The sequence below is a fragment of the Schistocerca americana genome, chromosome 8 (genome assembly GCF_021461395.2).
Source record: "Schistocerca americana isolate TAMUIC-IGC-003095 chromosome 8, iqSchAmer2.1, whole genome shotgun sequence".
Taxonomy (NCBI): Eukaryota; Metazoa; Arthropoda; class Insecta; order Orthoptera; family Acrididae; genus Schistocerca; species Schistocerca americana.
The window spans coordinates 1,039,707-1,066,893 of record NC_060126.1 but is presented as its reverse complement, the minus strand read 5'-3'; positions in this window follow the sequence as shown (position 1 = coordinate 1,066,893).

Genomic DNA, 27,187 nt, shown 5'->3' with positions numbered 1-27,187 from the left:
GACTGACTTTTCCTACTGTCTATGTTTTGAACCATTCCTGTGACACTAGTTGTAGATTCCGATGCTTCACCTCAGGTTTACTGTACCCCTTGGACCTTCTTGTTGACGATGAAACACAGAAATTGCATCGGAATTATATACAAAAGGCACAATGCCGACATAATTACAAGAAGACTGACTCTTCTTACTGACTATGTTTTTATTCATTCCTGTGACACTAGTTATAGATTCCGGTGCCTCACTCCAGGCTTACTGTATCTCTTGGACCTTCTTATTGACGATGAAACACAGAAATTGCATAGGAATTAAATAGAAAAGGCACAATGCCGACTCAAGTACAAGAAGACTGACTCTTCCTACTGTCTATGTTTTGAACCATTCCTGTGACACTTGTTATAGATTCCGATGCTTCACTTCAGGTTTACTGTATCCCTATGACATTCTTATTGACGATGAAATACAGAAATTGCATCGGAATTAAATACAAAATGCACAATGCCGACATAAGTACAAGAAGACTGACTCTTCCCACTGTCTATGTTTTGAACCATTCATGTGACACTAGTTATAGATTACGATGCTTCACTTCAGGTTTACTGAATCCCTCTGACCTTAGTATTGACGATGAAACACAGAAATTGCATCGGAATTAAATACAAAAGGCACAATGCCGACTTTAGTACAAGAAGTCTGACTCTTCTTACTGACTATGTTTTGAACCATTTCTGTGACACTAGTTATAGATTCCGATGCTTCACTCCCGGTTTACTGTATCCCTTGGACCTTCTTATTGACGATGACACCCAAAAATAGCATCGGAATTAAATACAAAAGGCACAATGCCGACCTAAGTACAAGAAGACTGACTCTTCTTACTGACTATGTTTTGAACCATTCCTGTGACACTAGTTATAGATTCCGATGCTTCACTCCAGGTTTACTGTATCCCTTGGACCTCCTTATTGACGATGAAACACAGAGATTGCATCGGAATTATACACAAAAGGCACAATGCCGACTTAAGTACAAGGAGACTGACTCTTCTTACTGACTATGTTTTGAACCATTCCTGTAACACTCGTTATAGATTCCGATGCATCATTTCAGGTTTATTGAATCCCTCTGACCTTCCTATTGACGATGGAACACAGAAATTGCATCGGAATTAAATACAAAGGGCACAATGCCGGATTAAGTACAAGAAGACTGACTCTTCTTAATGTCTATGTTTTGAACCATTCATGTGACACTAGTTATAGATTCCGATGCTTCACTCCCGGTTCACTGTATCCCTTGGACCTTCTTATTGGCGATGAAACACAGAAATTGCATCGGAATTAATTAGAAAAGGCACAATGCACACTTAAGTACAAGAAGACTGACTCTTCCTACTGTCTATGTTTTGAACCATTCCTGTGACACTAGTTGTAGATTCCGATGCTTCACCTCAGGTTTACTGTACCCCTTGGACCTTCTTGTTGACGATGAAACACAGAAGTTGCATCGGAATTAAATACAAATGGCACAATGCCGACTTAAGTACAAGATGACTGACTCTTCTTACTGACTATGTTTTTATTCATTCCTGTGACACTAGTTATAGATTCCGGTGCTTCACTCCAGGTTTACTGTATCTCTTGGACCCTCTTATTGACGATGAAACACAGAAATTGCATCGGAATTAAATACAAAAGGCACAATGCCGACTTAAGTACAAGAAGACTGACACTTCTTACTGAGTATGTTTTGAACCATTCCTGTGACACTAGTTACAGATTCCGATGCTTCACTAACGGTTTACTGTATCCCTTGGACCTTCTTATTGAGGATGAAACACTAAAATTGCATTGGAATTAAGTACAAAAGGCACAATGCCGACTTAAGTACAAGAATAATGACTCTTCTTACTGACTATGTTTAAACCCATTCCTGTGACACTAGTTATGGATTCCGATGCTTCACTCCAGGTTTACTGTATCCCTTGGTACTCCTTATTGACAATAAAACACAGAAATTGCATCGGAATTAAATACAAAAGGCACAATGCCGGATTAAGTACAAGAAGACTGACTCTTCTTAATGTCTATGATTTGAACCATTCATGTGACACTAGTTATAGATTCCGATTCTTCACTCCAAGTTGACTGTATCCCTTGGACCTTCATATTGACGATGAAACACAGAAATTGCATCGGAATTAAATACAAAAGGCACAATGCCGACTCAAGTACAAGAAGACTGACTCTTCCCACTGTCTATGTTTAGAACCATTCATGTGACACTAGTTATAGATTACGATGCGTCACTTCAGGATTACTGAATCCCTCTGACCTTCTTATTGACGATGAAACACAGAAATTGCATCGGAATTAAATACAAAAGGCACAATGCCGACTTTAGTACAAGAAGTCTGACTCTTCTTACTGACTATCTTTTGAACCATTTCTGTGACACTAGTTATAGATTCCGATGCTTCACTCCCGGTTTACTGTATCCCTTGGACCTTCTTATTGACGATGACACACAAAAATAGCATCGGAATTAAATACAAAAGGCACAATGCCGACCTAAGTACAAGAAGACTGACTGTTCTTACTGACTATGTTTTGAACCATTCCTGTAACACTAGTTATAGATTCCGATGCTTCATCTCAGGTTTACTGAATCCCTCTGACCTTCCTATTGCCGATGGAACACAGAAATTGCAACGGAATTAAATACAAAAGGCACAATGCCGGATTAAGTACAAGAAGACTGACTCTTCTTAATGTCTATGTTTTGAACCATTCATGTGACACTAGTTATAGATTCCGATGCTTCATTTCAGGTTTACTGAATCCCTCTGACCTTCCTATTGACGATGGAACACAGAAATTGCAACGGAATTAAATACAAATGGCACAATGCCGACTTAAGTACAAGATGACTGACTCTTCTTACTGACTATGTTTTTATTCATTCCTGTGACACTAGTTATAGATTCCGGTGCTTCACTCCAGGTTTACTGTATCTCTTGGACCCTCTTATTGACGATGAAACACAGAAATTGCATCGCAATTAAATACAAAAGGCACAATGCCGACTTAAGTACAAGAAGACTGACACTTCTTACTGAGTATGTTTTGAACCATTCCTGTGACACTAGTTATAGATTCCGATGCTTCACTAACGGTTTACTGTATCCCTTGGACCTTCTTATTGAGGATGAAACACTAAAATTGCATTGGAATTAAATACAAAAGGCACAATGCCGACTTAAGTACAAGAATACTGACTCTTCTTACTGACTATGTTTAAACCCATTCCTGTGACACTAGTTATGGATTCCGATGCTTCACTCCAGGTTTACTGTATCCCTTGGTACTCCTTATTGACAATAAAACACAGAAATTGCATCGGAATTAAATACAAAAGGCACAATGCCGACTTAAGTACAAGAAGACTGACTCTTCTTACTGACTATGATTTGAACCATTCATGTGACACTAGTTATAGATTCCGATGCTTCACTGCAGGTGTGCTATATCCCTTGGACCTTCTTATTGACGACGAAACACAGAAATTGCATAGGAATTAAATAGAAAAGGCACAATGCCGACTTAAGTACAAGATGACTGACTCTTCCTACTGCCTATGTTTTGAACCATTCCTGTGACACTTGTTATAGATTCCGATGCTTCACTTCAGTTTTACTGTATCCGTCTGACATTCTTATTGACGATGAAACACAGAAATTGCATCGGAATTAAATACAAAGGGCACAATTCCGACATAAGTACAAGAAGACTGACTCTTCCCACTGTCTATGCTTTTAACCATTCCTGTGACACTAGTTATAGATTACGATGCTTCACTTCAGGTTTACTGTATCCCTTGGACCTTCTTATTGACGATGAGACACAGAAATTGCATCGGAATTAAATACAAAAGGCACAATGCCGACTTTAGTACAAGAAGTCTGACTCTTCTTACTGACTATGTTTTGAACCATTTCTGTGACACTAGTTATAGATTCCGATGCTTCACTCCCGGTTTACTGTATCCCTTGGACCTTCTTATTGACGATGACACACAAAAATTGCATCGGAATTAAATACAAAAGGCACAATGCCGTCATAAGTACAAGAAGACTGACTCTTCTTACTGACTATGTTTTGAACCATTCCTGTGACACTAGTTATAGATTCCGATGCTTCACTCCAGGTTTACTGTATCCCTTGGACCTCCTTGTTGACGATGAAACACAGAGATTGCATCGGAATTATATACAAAAGGCACAATGCCGACATAATTACAAGAAGACTGACTCTTCTTACTGACTATGTTTTGAACCATTCCTGTGACACTAGTTATAGATTCCGATGCTTCATTTCCGGTTCACTGAATCCCTCTGACCTTCCTATTGACGATGAAACACAGAAATTGCATCGGAATTAAATACAAAAGGCACAATGCCGGATTAAGTACAAGAAGACTGACTCTTCTTAATGTCTATGATTTGAACCATTCATGTGACACTAGTTATAGATTCCGATTCTTCACTCCAAGTTGACTGTATCCCTTGGACCTTCTTATTGACGATGAAACACAGAAATTGCATCGGAATTAAATACAAAAGGCACAATGCCGACTCAAGTACAAGAAGACTGACTTTTCCTACTGTCTATGTTTTGAACCATTCCTGTGACACTAGTTGTAGATTCCGATGCTTCACCTCAGGTTTACTGTACCCCTTGGACCTTCTTGTTGACGATGAAACACAGAAATTGCATCGGAATTAAATACAAAAGGCACATTGCCGACTTAAGTACAAGATGACTGACTCTTCTTACTGACTATGTTTTTATTCATTCCTGTGACACTAGTTATAGATTCCGGTGCCTCACTCCAGGTTTACTGTATCTCTTGGACCTTCTTATTGACGATGAAACACAGAAATTGCATAGGAATTAAATAGAAAAGGCACAATGCCGACTCAAGTACAAGAAGACTGACTCTTCCTACTGTCTATGTTTTGAACCATTCCTGTGACACTTGTTATAGATTCCGATGCTTCACTTCAGGTTTACTGTATCCCTATGACATTCTTATTGACGATGAAACACAGAAATTGCATCGGAATTAAATACAAAAGGCACAATGCCGACATAAGTACTAGAAGACTGACTCTTCCCACTGTCTATGTTTTGAACCATTCATGTGACACTAGTTATAGATTACGATGCTTCACTTCAGGTTTACTGAATCCCTCTAACCTTCTTATTGACGATGAAACACAGAAATTGCATCGGTATTAAATACAAAAGGCACAATGCCGGATTAAGTACAAGAAGACTGACTCTTCTTAATGTCTATGTTTTGAACCATTCATGTGACACTAGTTATAGATTCCGATGCTTCACTCCAGGTTTACTGTATCCCTTGGACCTTCTTATTGACGATGAAACACAGAAAGTGCATCGGAATTAAATACAAAAGGCACAATGCCGACTTAAGTACAAGAAGACTGACTCATCTTACTGACTATGTTTTGAACCATTCATGTGACACTAGTTATAGATTCCGGTGCTTCACTTCAGGTTTACTGTATCCCTTAAACCTTCTTATTTACGATGAAACACTCAAATTGCATCGGAATTAAATACAAAATGCACAATGCCTACTTAAGTACAAGAAGACTGACTCTTCTTACTGACTATGTTTTGAACCATTCCTGTGACATGAGTTTTAGATTCCGATTTTTCACTTCGGATTTACTGTATCCCTCTGACCTTCTTATTGACGATGAAACACAGAAATTGCATCGGAATTAAAAACTAAAAGCACAATGCCGAATTGAGTACAAGAAGACTGTGTCTTCTTACTGTCGATGTTTTGAACCATTTCTGTGACACTAGTTATAGATTCCGAATCTTTACTCCAGGTTTACTGTATCCCTTGGACCTTCTTATTGACGATGAAACACAGATATTGCATCGGAATTAAATACAAAATGCACAATGCCGACTTATGTACAAGAAGACTGACTCTTCTTACTGTCTATGTTTGAACCTTTACTGTGACACTAGTTATAGATTCCTATGCTTCACTCCAGGTTTACTATATCCCTTGGACCTTCTTATTGACGATGAAACACAGAAATTGCATAGGAATTAAATAGAAAAGGCACAATGCCGACTTAAGTACAAGAAGACTGACTCTTCCTACTGTCTATGTTTTGAACCATTCCTGTGACACTAGTTATAGATTCCGATGCTTCACTTCAGGTTTACTGTATCCCTCTGACCGTCTTATTGACGATGAAACACAGAAATTGCTTCGGAATTAAATACAAAAGGCACAATGCCGACTTCAGTACAAGAAGACAGACTCTTCCTACTGTCTATGTTTGGAACCATTCCTGTGACACTAGTTATTGATTCCGATGCTTCACTCGCGGTGTACTGTATCCCTTGGACCTTCTTATTGAGGATGAAACACAAAAATTGCATCGGAGTTAAATACAAAACGCACAATGCCGACTTAAGTACAAGAAGACTGACTCTTCTTACTGACTATGTTTTGAACCATTTCTGTGACACTAGTTATAGATTCCGATGCTTCACTCCCGGTTTACTGTATCCCTTGGAGCTTTTTATTGACGATGAAACACAAAAATTGCATCGGAATTAAATACAAATGGCACAATGCCGACTTAAGTACAAGAAGACTGACTCTTCTTACTGACTATGTTTTGAACCATTCCTATGACACTAGTTATAGATTCCGATGCTTCACTCCAGGTTTACTGTATCCCTTGGACCTCCTTATTGACGATGAAACACAGAAATTGCATCGGAATTAAACACAAAAGGCACAATGCCGACTTAAGTACAAGAAGACTCACTCTTCTTACTGACTATGTTTTGAACCATTCCTGTGACACTAGTTATAGATTCCGATGCTTCACTTCAGGGTTACTGAATCCCTCTGACCTTTCTATTGACGATGAAACACAGAAATTGCATCGGAATTAAATACAAAAGGCACAATGCCGGATTAAGTACAAGAAGACTGACTCTTCTTAATGCCTATGTTTTGAACCATTCATGTGACACTAGTTATAGATTCCGATGCTTCACTCCAGGTTAACTGTATCCCTTGGACCTTCTTGTGACAGCCAGAGCGAGAGCACCAGCAGCAGCGAGTACTGTTTGTATAAAGCGTTTATTTTGCATTATGTTTACGACCTTCCACTAAGGAAGGGATTCTATTTGTGTTTATCTGCTCTGCATAGTAACTAACAGTTCTTGATAAAACTTTACGTTGTTTTCGTGTTAGATTTCATAGTGTTTTCTTGATCGTTTAGAACAGAAAGCGCCCTAAAACCGTCTTTTGTATGTTTCGCGGCCGTTAGCCACTAGTCACTTGAATCAGCAGTTGTCTTGTGACAGCCAGAGCGAGAGCACCAGCAGCAGCGAGTACTGTTTGTATAAAGCGTTTTTGTACTTATTTGCTGCGCTTAGCTTTTAAATAGTTTTTCTGGGAAAACCTAGCGTAGTTTTCGCGTCTCGTATTTCAGTGAGTGTTTCTGGATTATCAGAGTAGCTCATCAGAAGATTATCTATGGAATTTGTCATCGTATAGAGTAGGGTAAACATAGTCATGTGTAGGGACTGTGGTTGTTGTGAGCGGACGCAAGGAGAATTGGCCACTCTTCGGGGGCAGGTGGAGGCTTTGTCTGTTAGGCTCATCGAGCTCGAGGCGCAGGCGTCGGCTCGTAGTGGCGTTGGGGCAACTGTGGTGAGACCTATGCCTACTTCGGTGGCCTTGGAGTCACATGGAACCCCTGATGTCGCTGCGTCTTCCGGCAGTGAGCATCTTACCGGTCAGCCATCACTCCAGGGTGAATGGCGGACAGTGGTGGGCTCGCGCGTGCCTGGCCGAAAGGCGAAGGTGGGATCTGGCCGCGTGGCAGCTGCCTTACCCCTTTCCAACAGGTACGGGGTGCTTCCTAGTGGTGATGACATCGTTTCCGAGCCACCACAGGATGCCTCGCCTGTTGGGCCAGTGGCCGATTCTCCGGCAAGGTCCCGACAGTCACAGAGGGCGGGCCTATTAGTTATAGGGAGCTCCAACGTTAGGCGGGTTATGGAGCCCCTCAGGAAAATAGCGGGTAGGTCGGGGAAGAATGCCAGTGTGCACTCGGTGTGCTTGCCGGGGGGTTTCGTCCGTAATGTGGAGGAGGCCCTTCCGGCAGCTATTGAACGCACTGGGTGTGACCGGCTGCAGATAGTAGCACATGTCGGAACGAATGACGCCTGCCGCTTGGGTTCTGAGGCCATCCTTGGTTCCTTCCGGCGGCTGGCTGATTTGGTGAAGACAACCAGCATCGCACGCGGAGTGCAAGCTGAGCTTAATATCTGCAGCATAGTGCCCAGAGTCGATCGCGGTCCTCTGGTTTGGAGTCGTGTGGAGGGTCTAAACCAGAGGCTCAGACGACTCTGCGACTATAATGGTTGCAAATTCATCGACCTCCGTTATTGGGTGGAGAACTGTAGGGCCCCCCTAGACAGGTCAGGCGTGCACTACACACCGGAAGCAGCTACTAGGGTAGCAGAGTACGTGTGGCGTGCACACGGGGGTTTTTTAGGTTAGAGGGACCCCCCCTTGGGCGAAACGATAAAATACCTGACGGCTTACCAGAGAGGACATTATCATCGTTGATAAAGAACGTCCGTCCTCAGAGACCAAAAACAGGAAAAGTTAACGTAATATTGGTAAACTGCAGGAGTATCCAGGGCAAGGTTCCTGAATTAGTATCTCTTATTGAAGGAAATAGTGCGCATATAGTATTAGGAACGGAAAGTTGGTTAAAACCGGAAGTGAACAGTAACGAAATCCTAGACACAGAATGGAATATATACCGCAAGGATAGGATAAACGCCAATGGTGGAGGAGTATTTATAGCAGTAAAGAATTCAATAATATCCAGTGAAGTTATTAGCGAATGCGAATGTGAAATAATCTGGGTTAAGTTAAGTATCAAAGGTGGGTCAGATATGATAGTCGGATGCTTCTGTAGACCACCTGCATCAGCAACCGTAGTAGTTGAGCGCCTCAGAGAGAACCTGCAGAACGTCGTGAAGAAGTTTCGTGATCATACTATTGTAATAGGGGGAGACTTCAATCTACCAGGTATAGAATGGGATAGTCACACAATCAGAACTGGAGCCAGGAACAGAGACTCTTGTGACATTATCCCGACTGCCTTGTCCGAGAATTACTTCGAGCAGATAGTTAGAGAACCAACTCGTGAAGCTAACGTTTTAGACCTCATAGCAACAAATAGACCGGAACTTTTCGACTCCGTGAATGTAGAAGAGGGTATCAGTGATCATAAGTCAGTGGTTGCATCAATGACTACAAGTGTAATAAGAAATGCCAAGAAAGGAAGGAAAATATATTTGCTTAACAAGAGTGATAGGGCACAAATCGCAGAATATCTGAGTGACCACCATCAAACGTTCATTTCTGAGGAAGAGGATGTGGAACAAAAATGGAAAAAATTCAGAAACATCGTCGAGTACGCCTTAGATAAGTTCGTACCGACTAAGGTCCAAAGCGAGGGGAAAGATCCACCGTGGTATAACAATCATGTACGAAAGGTACTACGGAAACAAAGAAAGCTTCATCATAGGTTTAAGAGTAGTCGAATCATAGCTGATAAGGAAAAGCTGAACGAAGCGAAAAAGAGCGTAAAGAGAGCAATGAGAGAAGCATTCAACGAATTCGAACATAAAACATTGGCAAACAATCTAAACAAGAACCCTAAAAAGTTTTGGTCATATGTAAAATCGGTAAGCGGATCTAAATCCCCTATTCAGTCACTCGTTGACCACGATGGCACCGAAACAGAGGACGACCGAAGAAAGGCAGAAATACTGAATTCAGTGTTCCGAAACTGTTTCACTGCGGAAAATCGTAACACGGTCCCTGACTTCAGCCGTCGCATGGACGCCAAAATGGAAAATATTGAAATAAACGATATCGGAATTGAAAAACAACTGCTATCACTTAGTAGCGGAAAAGCATCCGGACCAGACGAGATACCCTTAAGATTCTACAGTGATTATGCTAAAGAACTTGCCCCCTTTCTATCAGCAATTTATCGTAGATCGCTGGAAGAACGTAAAGTACCTAGCGTCTGGAAGAAAGCGCAGGTCGTTCCCATTTTCAAGAAGGGTCATAAATCAGATGTGAATAATTATAGGCCTATTTCGCTTACGTCAATCTGTTGTAGAATAATGGAACATGTTTTGTGTTCTCGTATTATGACGTTCTTAGATAATACAAATCTCCTTCATCATAACCAACATGGATTCCGCAAACAGAGATCATGTGAAACTCAGCTCGCCCTATTTGCCCAAGAAATTCACAGTGCCGTAGACACTGGCGAGCAGATTGATGCCGTATTCCTGGACTTCAGGAAGGCATTTGATACGGTTCCGCACTTACGTTTAGTGAAAAAAATACGAGCTTACGGAATATCGGACCAGGTTTGTGAATGGATTCAGGATTTCCTAGAAGAAAGAACACAACATGTCATTCTTAACGGTTCAAAATCTGCAGATGTAGAGGTAATTTCGGGAGTACCGCAGGGAAGCGTGATAGGACCTTTATTGTTTACAATATACATAAATGACTTAGTTGACAACATCGGTAGCTCCGTGAGGCTATTTGCAGATGACACGGTCGTCTACAAGAAAGTAGCAACATCAGAAGACTCGTACGTACTCCAGGAGGACCTGCAGAGGATTAATGCATGGTGCGACAGCTGGCAGCTTTCCCTAAACGTAGATAAATGTAATATAATGCGCATACATAGGGGCAGAAATCCATTCCAGTACGATTATGCCATAGGTGGTAAATCATTGGAAGCGGTAACGACCGTAAAATACTTAGGAGTTACTATCCGGAGCGATCTGAAGTGGAATGATCACATAAAACAAATAGTGGGAAAAGCAGGCGCCAGGTTGAGATTCATAGGAAGAATTCTAAGAAAATGTGACTCATCGACGAAAGAAGTAGCTTACAAAACGCTTGTTCGTCCGATTGTTGAGTATTGCTCATCAGTATGCGACCCTTACCAGGTTGGATTAATAGAAGAGATAGACATGATCCAGCGAAAAGCAGCGCGATTCGTCATGGGGACATTTAGTCAGCGCGAGAGCGTTACGGAGATGCTGAACAAGCTCCAGTGGCGGACACTTCAAGAAAGGCGTTACGCAATACGGAGAGGTTTATTATCGAAATTACGAGAGAGCACATTCCGGGAAGAGATGGGCAACATATTACTACCGCCCACATATATCTCGCGTAATGATCACAACGAAAAGATCAGAGAAATTAGAGCAAATACGGAGACTTACAAGCAGTCGTTCCACACACGCACAATGCGTGAATGGAACAGGGAAGGGGGGATCAGATAGTGGTACAATAAGTACCCTCCGCCACACACCGTAAGGTGGCTCGCGGAGTATAGATGTAGATGTAGATGTAGAAACACAGAAATTGCATCGGAATTAAATACAAAAGGCACAATGGCGACTTAAGTACAAGAAGACTGACTCATCTTACTGACTATGTTTTGAACCATTCATGTGACACTAGTTATAGATTCCGGTGCTTCACTTCAGGTTTACTGTATCCCTTGGACCTTCTTATTGACGATGAAACACAGAAATTGCATCGGAATTAAATACAAAAGGCACAATGCCAACTTAAGTACAAGAAGACTGACTCTTCTTATTGACTATGTTTTGAACCATTCCTGTGACACTAGTTATAGATTCTGATGCTTCACTTCAGGTTTACTGGATCCCTTGGACCTTCTTATTGGCGATGAAACACAGAAATTGCATCGGAATTAAACACAAAAGGCACAATGCCGACTTAAGTACAAGAAGACTGACTCTTCTTACTGACTATGTTTTGAACCATTCCTGTGACACTAGTTATAGATTCCGATGCTTCACTTCAGGTTTACTGAATCCCTCTGACCTTCCTATTGACGATGAAACACAGAAATTACATCGGAATTAAATACAAAAGGCACAATGCCGGATTAAGTACAAGAAGACTGACTCTTCTTAATGTCTACGTTTTGAACCATTCATGTGACACTAGTTATAGATTCCGATGCTTCACCTCAGGTTTACTGTACACCTTGGACCTCCTTATTGACAATGAAACACAGAAATTACATCGGAATTAAATACAAAAGGCACAATGCCGACTTAAGTACAAGAAGACTGACTGTTCTTACTGACTATGCTTTAAACCATTCATGTAACACTAGTTATAGATTCCGATGCTTCACTCCAGGCTTACTATATCCCTTGGACACTCTTATTGACGATGAAACACAGAAATTGCATAGGAATTAAATAGAAAAGGCACAATGCCGACTTAGGTACAAGAAGACTGACTCTTCCTAATGTCTATGTTTCGAACCATTCCTGTGACACTAGTTATAGATTCCGATGCTTCACTTCAGGTTTACTGTATCCCTCTGGAATTGTTATTGACGATGAAACACAATAATTACATCGGAATTAAATACAAAAGGCACAATGCCGACTTAAGTACAAGGAGACTGACTCTTCCCACTGTCTATGTTTTGAACCATTCCTGTGACACTAGTTATAGATTCCGATGCTTCACTTCAGGTTTACTGTATCCCTTGGACCTTCTTATTGACGATGAAACACAGAAATTGCATCGGAATTAAATACAAAAGGCACAATGCCGACTTATGTACAAGAAGATTGACTCTTCTTACTGACTATGTTTTGAACCATTCCTGTGACACTAGTTATAGACTCTGATGCTTCACTTCAGGTTTACTGTATCCCTTGGACCTTCGTATTGAAGATGAAACACTGAAATTGCATCGGAATTAAATACAAAAGGCACAATGCCGGATTAAGTACAGGAAGACTGACTCTTCTTAATGTCTATGTTTTGAACCATTCATGTGACACTAGTTATAGATTCCGATGCTTCACTCAAGGTTTACTGTATCCATTGGACCTTCTTATTGACGATGAAACACAGGAATTGCATCGGAATTAAATACAAAAGGCACAATGGCGACTTAAGTACAAGAAGACTGACTCTTCTTACTGACTATGTTTTGAACCATTCATGTGACACTAGTTATAGATTCCGGTGCTTCACTTCAGGTTTACTGTATCCCTTGGACCTTCTTATTGACGATGAAACACAGAAATTGCATCAGAATTAAATACAAAAGGCACAATGCCGACTTAAGTACAAGAAGACAGACTCTTCTTACTGACTATGTTTTGAACCATTCCTGCGACACTAGTTATAGATTCTGATGCTTCACTTCAGGTTTACTGTATCCCTTGGACCTTCTTATTGAGGATGAAACACAAAAATTGCATCGGAATTCAATACAAAAGGCTCAATGCCGAGTTAAGTACAAGAAGACTGACTCTTCTTACTGACTATGTTTTGAACCATTCCTGTGGCACTACTTATGGATTCCGATGCATCACTCCAGGTTAACTGTATCCCTTGGACCTCCTTATTGACAATGAAACACAGAAATTGCATCGGAATTAAATACATAAGGCACAATGCCGACTTAAGTACAAGAAGACTGACTCTTCTTACTGACTATGCTTTGAACCATTCCTGTGACACTAGTTATAGATTCCGATGCTTCACTTCAGGTTTACTGTATCCCTTGGACCTTCTTATTGAGGATGAAACACAAAAATTGCATCTGAATTAAATACAAAAGGCACAATACCGACTTAAGTACAAGAAGACTGACTCTTCTTACTGACTATGTTTTGAACCATACCTGTGACACTACTAATGGATTCCGACGCATCACTCCAGGTTAACTGTATCCCTTGGACCTCCTTATTGACAATGAAACACAGAAATTGCATCGGAATTAAATACATAAGGCACAATGCCGACTTAAGTACAAGAAGACTGACTCTTCTTACTGACTATGCTTTGAACCATTCCTGTGACACTAGTTATAGATTCCGATGCTTCACTTCAGGTTTACTGTATCCCTTGGACCTTCTTATTGAGGATGAAACACAAAAATTGCATCGGAATTAAATACAAAAGGCACAATACCGACTTAAGTACAAGAAGACTGACTCTTCTTACTGACTATGTTTTGAACCATTCCTTTGACACTAGTTATGGATTCCGATGCTTCACTCCAGGTTTACTGTATTCCTTGGACCTCCTTATTGACAATGAAACACAGAAATTGCATCGGAATTAAATACAAAAGGCACAATGCCGACTTAAGTACAAGAAGACTGACTCTTCTTACTGCCTATGCTTTGAACCATTCATGTGACACTAGTTATAGATTCCGATGCTTCACTCCAGGTTTACTATATCCCTTGGACCTTCTTCTTGACGATGAAACACTGAAATTGCATCGGAATTAAATACAAAAGGCACAATGCCGGATTAAGTACAGGAAGACTGACTCTTCTTAATGTCTATGTTTTGAACCATTCATGTGACACTAGTTATAGATTCCGATGCTTCACTCAAGGTTTACTGTATCCATTGGACCTTCTTATTGACGATGAAACACAGGAATTGCATCGGAATTAAATACAAAAGGCACAATGGCGACTTAAGTACAAGAAGACTGACTCTTCTTACTGACTATGTTTTGAACCATTCATGTGACACTAGTTATAGATTCCGGTGCTTCACTTCATGTTTACTGTATCCCTTGGACCTTCTTATTGACGATGAAACACAGAAATTGCATTAGAATTAAATACAAAAGGCACAATGCCGACTTAAGTACAAGAAGACAGACTCTTCTTACTGACTATGTTTTGAACCATTCCTGCGACACTAGTTATAGATTCTGATGCTTCACTTCAGGTTTACTGTATCCCTTGGACCTTCTTATTGAGGATGAAACACAAAAATTGCATCGGAATTCAATACAAAAGGCTCAATGCCGAGTTAAGTACAAGAAGACTGGCTCTTCTTACTGACTATGTTTTGAACCATTCCTGTGGCACTACTTATGGATTCCGATGCATCACTCCAGGTTAACTGTATCCCTTGGACCTCCTTATTGACAATGAAACACAGAAATTGCATCGGAATTAAATACAGAAGGCACAATGCCGACTTAAGTACAAGAAGACTGACTCTTCTTACTGACTATGCTTTGAACCATTCCTGTGACACTAGTTATAGATTCCGATGCTTCACTTCAGGTTTACTGTATCCCTTGGACCTTCTTATTGAGGATGAAACACAAAAATTGCATCGGAATTAAATACAAAAGGCACAATACCGACTTAAGTACAAGAAGACTGACTCTTCTTACTGACTATGTTTTGAACCATTCCTGTGACACTACTTATGGATTCCGATGCATCACTCCAGGTTAACTGTATCCCTTGGACCTCCTTATTGACAATGAAACACAGAAATTGCATCGGAATTAAATACATAAGGCACAATGCCGACTTAAGTACAAGAAGACTGACTCTTCTTACTGACTATGCTTTGAACCATTCCTGTGACACTAGTTATAGATTCCGATGCTTCACTTCAGGTTTACTGTATCCCTTGGACCTTCTTATTGAGGATGAAACACAAAAATTGCATCGGAATTAAATACAAAAGGCACAATACCGACTTAAGTACAAGAAGACTGACTCTTCTTACTGACTATGTTTTGAACCATTCCTTTGACACTAGTTATGGATTCCGATGCTTCACTCCAGGTTTACTGTATTCCTTGGACCTCCTTATTGACAATGAAACACAGAAATTGCATCGGAATTAAATACAAAAGGCACAATGCCGACTTAAGTACAAGAAGACTGACTCTTCTTACTGCCTATGCTTTGAACCATTCATGTGACACTAGTTATAGATTCCGATGCTTCACTCCAGGTTTACTATATCCCATGGACCTTCTTCTTGACGATGAAACACAGAAATTGCATAGGAATTAAATAGAAAAGGCACAATGCCGACTTAAGTACAAGAAGACTGACTCTTCCTACTGCCTATGTTTTGAACCATTCCTGTGACACTAGTTATAGATTCCGATGCTTCACTTCAGGTTTACTGTATCCCTCTGACATTCTTATTGACGATGAAAGACAGAAATTGCATCGAAATTAAATAGAAAAGGCACAATGCCGACTTAAGTACTAGAAGACTGACTCTTCCCAGTGTCTATGTTTTAAACCATTCCTGTGACACTAGTTATAGATTCCGATTCTTCACTCCAGGTTTACTCTATCCCTTGGACCTTCTTATTGACGATGAAACACAGAAATTGCATCGGAGTTAAATACAAAAGGCACAATGCCGACATTAGTACAAGAAGTCTGAGTCTCCTTACTGACAATGTTTTGATTCATTCCTGTGACACTAGTTAATAGATCCCGATGCTTCACTCCAGGTTTACTGTATCCCTTGGACCGTCTTATTGACGAGGAAACACAGAAATTGCATCGGAATTAAATACAAAATGCACAATGTCGACTTAAGTACAAGAAGACTGACTCTTCTCACTGACTATGTTTTGAACCATTCCTGTGACACTAGTTATAGATTCCGATGCTTCACTCTAGGTTTACTGTATCCGTTGGACTTCCTTATTGACGATGAAACACAGAAATTGCATCGGAATTAAATACAAAAGGCACAATGCCAACTTACGTACAAGAAGACTGACTCTTCTTATTGACAATATTTTTAACCATTCCTGTGAAAGTAGTTATAGATTCCGGTGCTTCACTTCAGCTTTGCTGTATCCCTTGGACCTTCTTATTGACGATGAAACACAGAAATTGCATCGGAATTAAATACAAAAGGCACAATGCTGACTTAAGTAAAGCATACTGACTCTTCTTACCGTCTATGTTTTGAACCATCCCTGTGTCACTAGTTATAGATTCCGATGCTTCACTTCAGGTTTACTGAATCCCTCTGACCTTCTTATTGACGATGAAACACAGAAATTGCATCGGAATTAATTACAAAAGGCACAATGCCGGATTAAGTACAAGAAGACTGACTCTTCTTAATGTCTATGTTTTGAACCATTCATGTGACACTAGTTATAGTTTCCGATGCTTCACTTCAGGTTTACTGTATCCCTTGGACCTTCTTATTGACGATGAAACACAGAAATTGCATCAGAATTAAATACAAAAGGCACAATGCCGACTTAAGCACAAGAAGACTGACTCTTCTTACTGACTATGTTTTGAACCAATCCCGTGACACTAGTTATAGATTCTGATGCTTCACTTCAGGTTTACTGTATCCCTTGGACCTTCTTATTGAGGATGAAACATAAAAATTGCATCGGAATTAAATACAAAAGGCACAATGGCGACTTAAGTACAAGAAGACTGATTCTTCTTACTGACTATGTTTTGAACCATTCATGTGACACTAGTTATAGATTCCGGTGCTTCACTTCAGGTTTACTGTATCCCTTGGACCTCCTTATTGACGATGAAGCACAGAAATTGCATCGGAATTAAATACAAAAGGCACAATGCCGACTTAAGTACAAGAAGACTAACTCCTCTTACTGACTATGTTTTGAACCATTCCTGTGACACTAGTTATAGATTCCGATGCTTCACTCCCGGTTTACTGTATCCGTTGGACCTTCTTATTGGCGATGAAACACAGAAATTGCTTCGGAATTAAATAGAAATGGCACAATGCAGATTTAAGTACAAGAAGATTGACTGTTCTTACTGACTATGCTTTAAACCATTCATGTAACACTAGTTATAGATTCCGATCCTTCACTCCAGGCTTACTATATCCCTTGGACACTCTTATTGACGATGAAACACAGAAATTGCATCAGAATTAAATACAAAAGGCACAATGCCGACTTAAGCACAAGAAGACTGACTCTTCTTACTGACTATGTTTTGAACCAATCCCGTGACACTAGTTATAGATTCTGATGCTTCACTTCAGGTTTACTGTATCCCTTGGACCTTCTTATTGAGGATGGAACATAAAAATTGCATCGGAATTAAATACAAAAGGCACAATGGCGAATTAAGTACAAGAAGACTGATTCTTCCTACTGTCAACGTTTTGAACCATTCCTGTGACACTAGTTTTAGACTCCGATGCTTCACCTCAGGTTTACTGTACACCTTGGACCTCCTTATTGACAATGAAACACAGAAATTACATCGGAATTAAATACAAAAGTCACAATGCCGACTTAAGTACAAGAAGACTGACTGTTCTTACTGACTATGCTTTAAACCATTCATGTAACACTAGTTATAGATTCCGATGCTTCACTCCAGGCTTACTATATCCCTTGGACACTCTTATTGACGATGAAACACAGAAATTGCATAGGAATTAAATAGAAAAGGCACAATGCCGACTTAAGTACAAGAAGACAGACTCTTCCTACTGTCTATGTTTCGAACCATTCCTGTGACACTAGTTATAGATTCCGATGCTTCACTTCAGGTTTACTGTATCCCTCTGGAATTGTTATGGACGATGAAACACAATAATTACATCGGAATTAAATACAAAAGGCACAATGCCGACTTAAGTACAAGGAGACTGACTCTTCCCACTGTCTATGTTTTGAACCATTCCTGTGACACTAGTTATAGATTCCGATGCTTCACATCAGGTTTACTGTATCCCTTGGACCTTCTTATTGACGATGAAACACAGAAATTGCATCGGAATTAAATACAAAAGGCACAATGCCGACTTATGTACAAGAAGATTGACTCTTCTTACTGACTATGTTTTGAACCATTCCTGTGACACTAGTTATAGACTCTGATGCTTCACTTCAGGTTTACTGTATCCCTTGGACCTTCGTATTGAAGATGAAACACTGAAATTGCATCGGAAATAAATACAAAAGGCACAATGCCGGATTAAGTACAGGAAGACTGACTCTTCGTAATGTCTATGTTTTGAACCATTCATGTGACACTAGTTATAGATTTCGATGCTTCACTCCAGGTTTACTGTATCCGTTGGACCTTCTTATTGACGATGAAACACAGAAATTGCATCGGAATTAAATACAAAAGGCACAATGGCGATTTAAGTACAAGAAGACTGACTCTTCTTACTGACTATGCTTTGAACCATTCATGTGACACTAGTTATAGATTCCGGTGCTTCACTTCAGGTTTACTGTATCCCTTGGACCTTCTTATTGACGATGAAACACAGAAATTTCATCAGAATTAAATACAAAAGGCACAATGCCGACTTAAGTACAAGAAGACAGACTCTTCTTACTGACTATGTTTTGAACCATTCCTGCGACACTAGTTATAGATTCTGATGCTTCACTTCAGGTTTACTGTATCCCTTGGACCTTCTTATTGAGGATGAAACACAAAAATTGCATCGGAATTAAATACAAAAGGCTCAATGCCGACTTAAGTACAAGAAGACTGACTCTTCTTACTGACTATGTTTGAACCATTCCTGTGACACTACTTATGGATTCCGATGCGTCACTCCAGGTTAACTGTATCCCTTGGACATCCTTATTGACAATGAAACACAGAAATTGCATCGGAATTAAATACATAAGGCACAATGCCGACTTAAGTACAAGAAGACTGACTCTTCTTACTGACTATGCTTTGAACCATTCATGTGACACTAGTTATAGATTCCGATGCTTCACTCCAGGTTTACTATATCCCTTGGACCTTCTTCTTGACGATGAAACACAGAAATTGCATAGGAATTAAATTGAAAAGGCACAATGCCGACTTAAGTACAAGAAGACAGACTCTTCCTACTGTCTATGTTTTGAACCATTCCTGTGACACTAGTTATAGATTCCGATGCTTCACTTCAGGTTTACTGTATCCCTTGGACCTTCTTATTGAGGATGAAACACAAAAATTGCATCGGAATTAAATACAAAAGGCACAATACCGACTTAAGTACAAGAAGACTGACTCTTCTTACTGACTATGTTTTGAACCATTCCTTTGACACTAGTTATGGATTCCAATGCTTCACTCCAGGTTTACTGTATTCCTTGGACCTCCTTATTGACAATGAAACACAGAAATTGCATCGGAATTAAATACAAAAGGCACAATGCCGACTTAAGTACAAGAAGATTGACTCTTCTTACTGACTATGTTTTGAACCATTCCTGTGACACTGGTTATAGACTCTGATGCTTCACTTCAGGTTTACTGTATCCCTTGGACCTTCGTATTGAAGATGAAACACTGAAATTGCATCGGAATTAAATACAAAAGGCACAATGCCGGATTAAGTACAGGAAGACTGACTCTTCTTAATGTCTATGTTTTGAACCATTCCTGTGACACTAGTTATAGATTCCGATGCTTCACTTCAGGTTTACTGTATCCCTCTGACATTCGTATTGACGATGAAACACAGAATTTGTATCGAAATAAAATAGAAAAGGCACAATGCCGACTTAAGTACAATAAGACTGACTCTTCCCAGTGTCTATGATTTGAACCATTCCTGTGACACTAGTTAAAGATTCCGATTCTTCACTCCAGGTTTACTGTATCCCTTGGACCTTCTTATTGACGATGAAACACAGAAATTGCATCGGAGTTAAATACAAAATGCACAATGCCGACATTAGTACAAGAAGTCTGAGTCTTCTTACTGACAATGCTTTGATTCATTCCTGTGACACTAGTTAATAGTTTCCGATGCTTCAGTCCATTTTTACTGTATCCCTTGGACCGTCTTATTGACGAGGAAACACAGAAATTGCATCGGATTAAATACAAAATGCACAATGCCGACTTAAGTAAAAGAAGACTGACTCTTCTTACTGACTATGTTTTGAACCATTCCTGTGACACTAGTTGCAGATTCCGATGCTTCACTCTAGGTTTACTGTATCCGTTGGACTTCCTTATTGACGATGAAACACAGAAATTGCATCGGAATTAAATACAAAAGGCACAATGCCAACTAACGTACAAGAAGACTGACTCTTCTTATTGACAATATTTTTAACCATTCCTGTGACAGTAGTTATAGATTCCGGTGCTTCACTTCAGGTTTACTGTATCCCTTGGACCTTCTTATTGACGATGAAACACAGAAATTGCATCGGAATTAAATACAAAAGGCACAATGCTGACTTAAGTACAAGCATACTGACTCTTCTTACCGTCTATGTTTTGAACCATCCCTGTGTCACTAGTTATAGATTCCGATGCTTCACTTCAGGTTTACTGAATCCCTCTGACCTTCTTATTGACGATGAAACACAGAAATTGCATCGGAATTAATTATAAAAGGCACAATGCCGGATTAAGTACAAGAAGACTGACTCTTCTTAATGTCTATGTTTTGAACCATTCCTGTGACACTAGTTATGGATTCCGATGCTTCACTCCAGGTTTACTGTATTCCTTGGACCTCCTTATTGACAATGAAACACAGACATTGCATCGTAATTAGATACAAAATGAACAATGCCGACTTAAGTACAAGAAGACTGACTCTTCGTACCGACTATGCTTTGAACCATTCATGTGACACTAGTTATAGATTCCGATGCTTCACTCCAGGTTTACAATATCCCTTGACCTTCTTATGGACGATGAAACACAGAAATTGCATAGGAATTAAATAGAAAACGCACAATGCCGACTTAAGTACAAGAAGACTGACTGTTCCTACTGTCTATGTTTTGAACCATTGCTGTGACACTAGTTATAGATTCCGATGCTTCACTTCAGGTTTACTGTATCCCTCTGACATTCTTATTGACGATGAAATACAGAAATTGCATCGGAATTAAATACAAAAGGCACAATGCCCACTTAAGTACAAGAAGACTGACTCATCCCACTGACTATTTTTTGAACCATTCCTGTGACACTAGTTATAGATTCTGATGCTTCACTTCAGGTTTACTGTAACCCTTGGACCTTCTTATTGACGATGAAACACAGAAATTGCATCGGAATTAAATACAAAAGCACAATGCCGACTTATGTACAAGAAGTTTGACTCTTCTTACTGACTGTGTTTTGAACCATTCCTGTGACACTAGTTATAGACTCTGATGCTTCACTTCAGGTTTACTGTATCACTTGGACCTTCTTATTGACGATGAAACACAGAAATTGCATCGGAATTAAATACAAAAGGCACAATGCCAACTTCAGTACAAGAAGACTGACTCTTCTCATTGACTATGTTTTGAACCATTCCTGTGACACTAGTTATAGATTCTGATGCTTCACTTCAGGTTTACTGTATCCCTTGGACCTTCTTATTGGCGATGAAACACAGAAATTGCATCGGAATTAAACACAAAAGCCACAATGCTGACTTAAGTACAAGAAGACTGACTCTTCTTACTGACTATGTTTTGAACCATTCCTGTGACACTAGTTATAGATTCCGATGCTTCACTTCAGGTTTACTGAATCCCTCTGACCTTCCTATTGACGATGAAACACAGAAATTGCATCGGAATTAAACACAAACGGCACAATGCCGGATTAAGTACAAGAAGACTGACTCTTCTTAATGTCTATGTTTTGAACCATTCATGTGACACTAGTTATAGATTTCGATGATTCACTCCAGGTCGACTGTATCCCTTGGACCTTCTTATTGACGATGAAACACAGAAATTGCATCGGAATTAAATACAAAAGGCACAACGGCGACTTAAGTACAAGAAGACTGACTCTTCTTACTGACTATGTTTTGAACCATTCATGTGACACTAGTTATAGATTCCGGTGCTTCACTTCAGGGTTACTGTATCCCTTGGACCTTCTTATTGACGATGAAACACAGAAATTGCATCGGAATTAAATGCAAAATGCACAATGCCGACTTAAGTACAAGAAGACTGACTCTTCTTACTGACTATGTTTTGAACCATTCCTGTGACACTAGTTATAGATTCCGATGCTTCACTCCCGGTTTACTGTATCCCTTGGACCTTCTTATTGCCGATGAAACACAGAAATTGCATCGGAATTAAATAGAAATGGCACAATGCTGATTTAAGTACAAGAAGACTGACTCTTCCTACCGTCAACGTTTTGAACCATTCCTGTGACATTAGTTATAGATTCCGATGGTTCACCTCAGGTTTACTGTACCCCTTGGACCTCCTTATTGACAATGAAACACAGAAATTTCATGGGAATTAAATACAAAAGGCACAATGCCGACTTAAGTACAAGAAGACTGACTGTTCTTAGTGACTATGCTTTAAAACATTCATGTAACACTAGTTATAGATTCCGATGCTTCACTCCAGGCTTACTATATCCCTTGGACACTCTTATTGACGATGAAACACAGAAATTGCATAGGAATTAAATAGAAAAGGCACAATGCCGACTTAAGTACAAGAAGACTGACTCTTCCTACTGTCTATGTTTCGAACCATTCCTTTGACACTAGTTATTGATTCCGATGCTTCACTTCAGATTTACAGTATCCCTCTGGAATTGTTATTGACGATGAAACACAATAATTACATCGGAATTAAATACAAAAGTCACAATGCCGACTTAAGTACAAGGAGACTGACTCTTCCCACTGTCTATGTTTTGAACCATTCCTGTGACACTAGTTATAGATTCCGATGCTTCACTTCAGGTTTACTGTATCCCTTGGACCTTCTTATTGACGATGAAACACAGAAATTGCATCGGAATTAAATACAAAAGGCACAATGCCGACTTATGTACAAGAAGATTGACTCTTCTTACTGACTATGTTTTGAACCATTCCTGTGACACTAGTTATAGACTCTGATGCTTCACTTCAGGTTTACTGTATCCCTTGGACCTTCGTATTGAAGATGAAACACTGAAATTGCATCGGAATTAAATACAAAAGTCACAATGCCGGATTAACTACAGGAAGATTGACTCCTCTTAATGTCTATGTTTTGAACCATTCATGTGACACTAGTTATAGATTCCGATGCTTCACTCCAGGTTTACTGTATCCGTTGGACCTTGTTATTGACGATGAAACACAGAAATTGCCTCGGAATTAAATACAAAAGGCACAATGGCGACTTAAGTACAAGAAGACTGACTCTTCTTACTGACTATGTTTTGAACCATTCATGTGACACTAGTTATAGATTCCGGTGCTTCACTTCAGGTTTACTGTATCCCTTGGACCTTCTTATTGACGATGAAACACAGAAATTGCATCAGAATTAAATACAAAAGGCACAATGGCGACTTAAGTACATGAAGACAGACTCTTCTTACTGACTATGTTTTGAACCATTCCTGCGACACTGGTTATAGATTCTGATGCTTCACTTCAGGTTTACTGTATCCCTTGGACCTTCTTATTGAGGATGAAACACAGAAATTGCATAGTAATTAAATAGGAAAGGCACAATGCCGACTTAAGTACAAGAAGACAGACTCTTCCTACTGTCTATGTTTCGAACCATTCCTGTGACACTAGTTATAGATTCCGATGCTTCACTTCAGATTTACTGTATCCCTCTGGAATTGTTATTGACGATGAAACACAATAATTACATCGGAATTAAATACAAAAGGCACAATGCCGACTTAAGTACAAGGAGACTGACTCTTCCCACTGTCTATGTTTTGAACCATTCCTGTGACACTAGTTATAGATTCCGATGTTTGACTTCAGGTTTACTGTATCCCTTGGACCTTCTTATAGACGATGAAACACAGAAATTGCATCGGAATTAAATACAAAAGGCACAATGCCGACTTAAGTACAAGAAGATTGACTCTTCTTACTGACTATGTTTTGAATCATTCCTGTGACACTAGTTATAGACTCTGATGCTTCACTTCAGGTTTACTGTATCCCTTGGACCTTCGTATTGAAGATGAAACACTGAAATTGCATCGGAATTAAATACAAAAGGGACAATGCCGGATTAAGTACAGGAAGACTGAATCCTCTTAATGTCTATGTTTTGCACCATTCATGTGACACTAGTTATAGATTCCGATGCTTCACTCCAGGTTTACTGTATCCGTTGGACCTTCTTATTGACGATGAAACACAGAAATTGCATCGGAATTAAATACAAAAGGCACAATGGCGACTTAAGTACAAGAAGACTGACTCTTCTTACTGACTATGTTTTGAACCATTCATGTGACACTAGTTATAGATTCCGGTGCTTCACTTCAGGCTTACTGTATCCCTTAGACCTTCTTATTGACGAAGAAACACAGAAATTGCATCAGAATTAAATACAAAAGGCACAATGCCGACTTAAGTACAAGAAGACAGACTCTTCTTACTGACTATGTTTTGAACCATTCCTGCGACACTAGTTATAGATTCTGATGCTTCACTTCAGGTTTACTGTATCCCTTGGACCTTCTTATTGAGGATGAAACACAAAAATTGCATCGGAATTTAATACAAAAGGCTCAATGCCGACATAAGTACAAGAAGACTGACTCTTCTTACTGACTATGTTTTGAACCATTCCTGTGACACTAGTTATGGATTCCGATGCATCACTCCAGGTTAACTGTATCCCTTGGACCTCCTTATTGACAATTAAACACAGAAATTGCATCGGAATTAAATACATAAGGCACAATGCCGACTTAAGTACAAGAAGACTGACTCTTCTTACTAACTATGCTTTGAACCATGCATGTGACACTAGTTATAGATTCCGATGCTTCACTCCAGGATTACTATATCCCTTGGACCTTCTTCTTGACGATGAAACACAGAAATTGCATAGGAATTAAATAGAAAAGGCACGATGCCGACTTAAGTACAAGAAGACTGACTCTTCCTACTGTCTATGTTTTGAACCATTCCTGTGAAGCTAGTTGTAGATTCCGATGCTTCACTTCAGGTTTACTGTATCCCTTGGACCTTCTTATTGAGGATGATACACAAAAATTGCATCGGAATTAAATACAAAAGGCACAATACCGACTTAAGTACAAGAAGACTGACTCTTCTTACTGACTATGTTTTGAACCATTCCTTTGACACTAGTTATAGATTCCGATGCTTCACTCCAGGTTTACTGTATTCCTTGGACCTCCTTATTGACAATGAAACACAGAAATTGCATCGGAATTAAATACAAAAGGCACAATGCCGACTTAAGTACAAGAAGACTGACTCTTCCTACTGACTATGCTTTGAACCATTCATGTGACACTAGTTATAGATTCCGATGCTTTACTCCAGGTTTACTATATCCCTTGGACCTTCTTCTTGACGATGAAACACAGAAATTGCATAGGAATTAAATAGAAAAGGCACAATGCCGACTTAAGCACAAGAAGACTGACTCTTCCTACTGTCTATGCTGTGAACCATTCCTGTGACACTAGTTATAGATTCCGATGCTTCACTTCAGGTTTACTGTATCCCTCTGACATTCTTATTGACGATGAAACACAGAAATTGCATCGGAATTAAATAGAAAAGGCACAATGCCGACTTAAGTACAAGATGACTGACTCTTCCCAGTGTCTATGGTTTGAACCATTCCTGTGACACTAGTTATAGATTCCGATGCTTCACTCTAGGTTTACTGTATCCCTTGGACCTTCTTATTGACGATGAAACACAGAAATTGCATCGGAGTTAAATACAAAAGGCACAATGCCGACATTAGTACAAGAAGTCTGACTCTTCTTACTGACAATGTTTTGATTCATTCCTGTGACACTAGTTAATAGATTCCGATGCTTCACTCCAGGTTTACTGTATCCCTTGGACCGTCTTATTGACGATGAAACACAGAAATTGCATCGGAATTAAATACAAAAGGCACAATGCCGACTTAAGTAAAAGAAGACTGACTCTACTTACTGACTATGTTTTGAACCATTCCTGTGACACTAGTTATAGATTCCGATGCTTCACTCTAGGTTTACTGTTTCCGTTGGACTTCCTTATTGACGATGAAACACAGAAATTGCATCGGAATTAAATACAAAAGGCACAATGCCAACTTACGTACAAGAAGACTGACTCTTCTTATTGACAATATTTTTTACCATTCCTGTGACAGTAGTTATAGATTCCGGTACTTCACTTCACGTTTACTGTATCCCTTGGACCTTCTTATTGA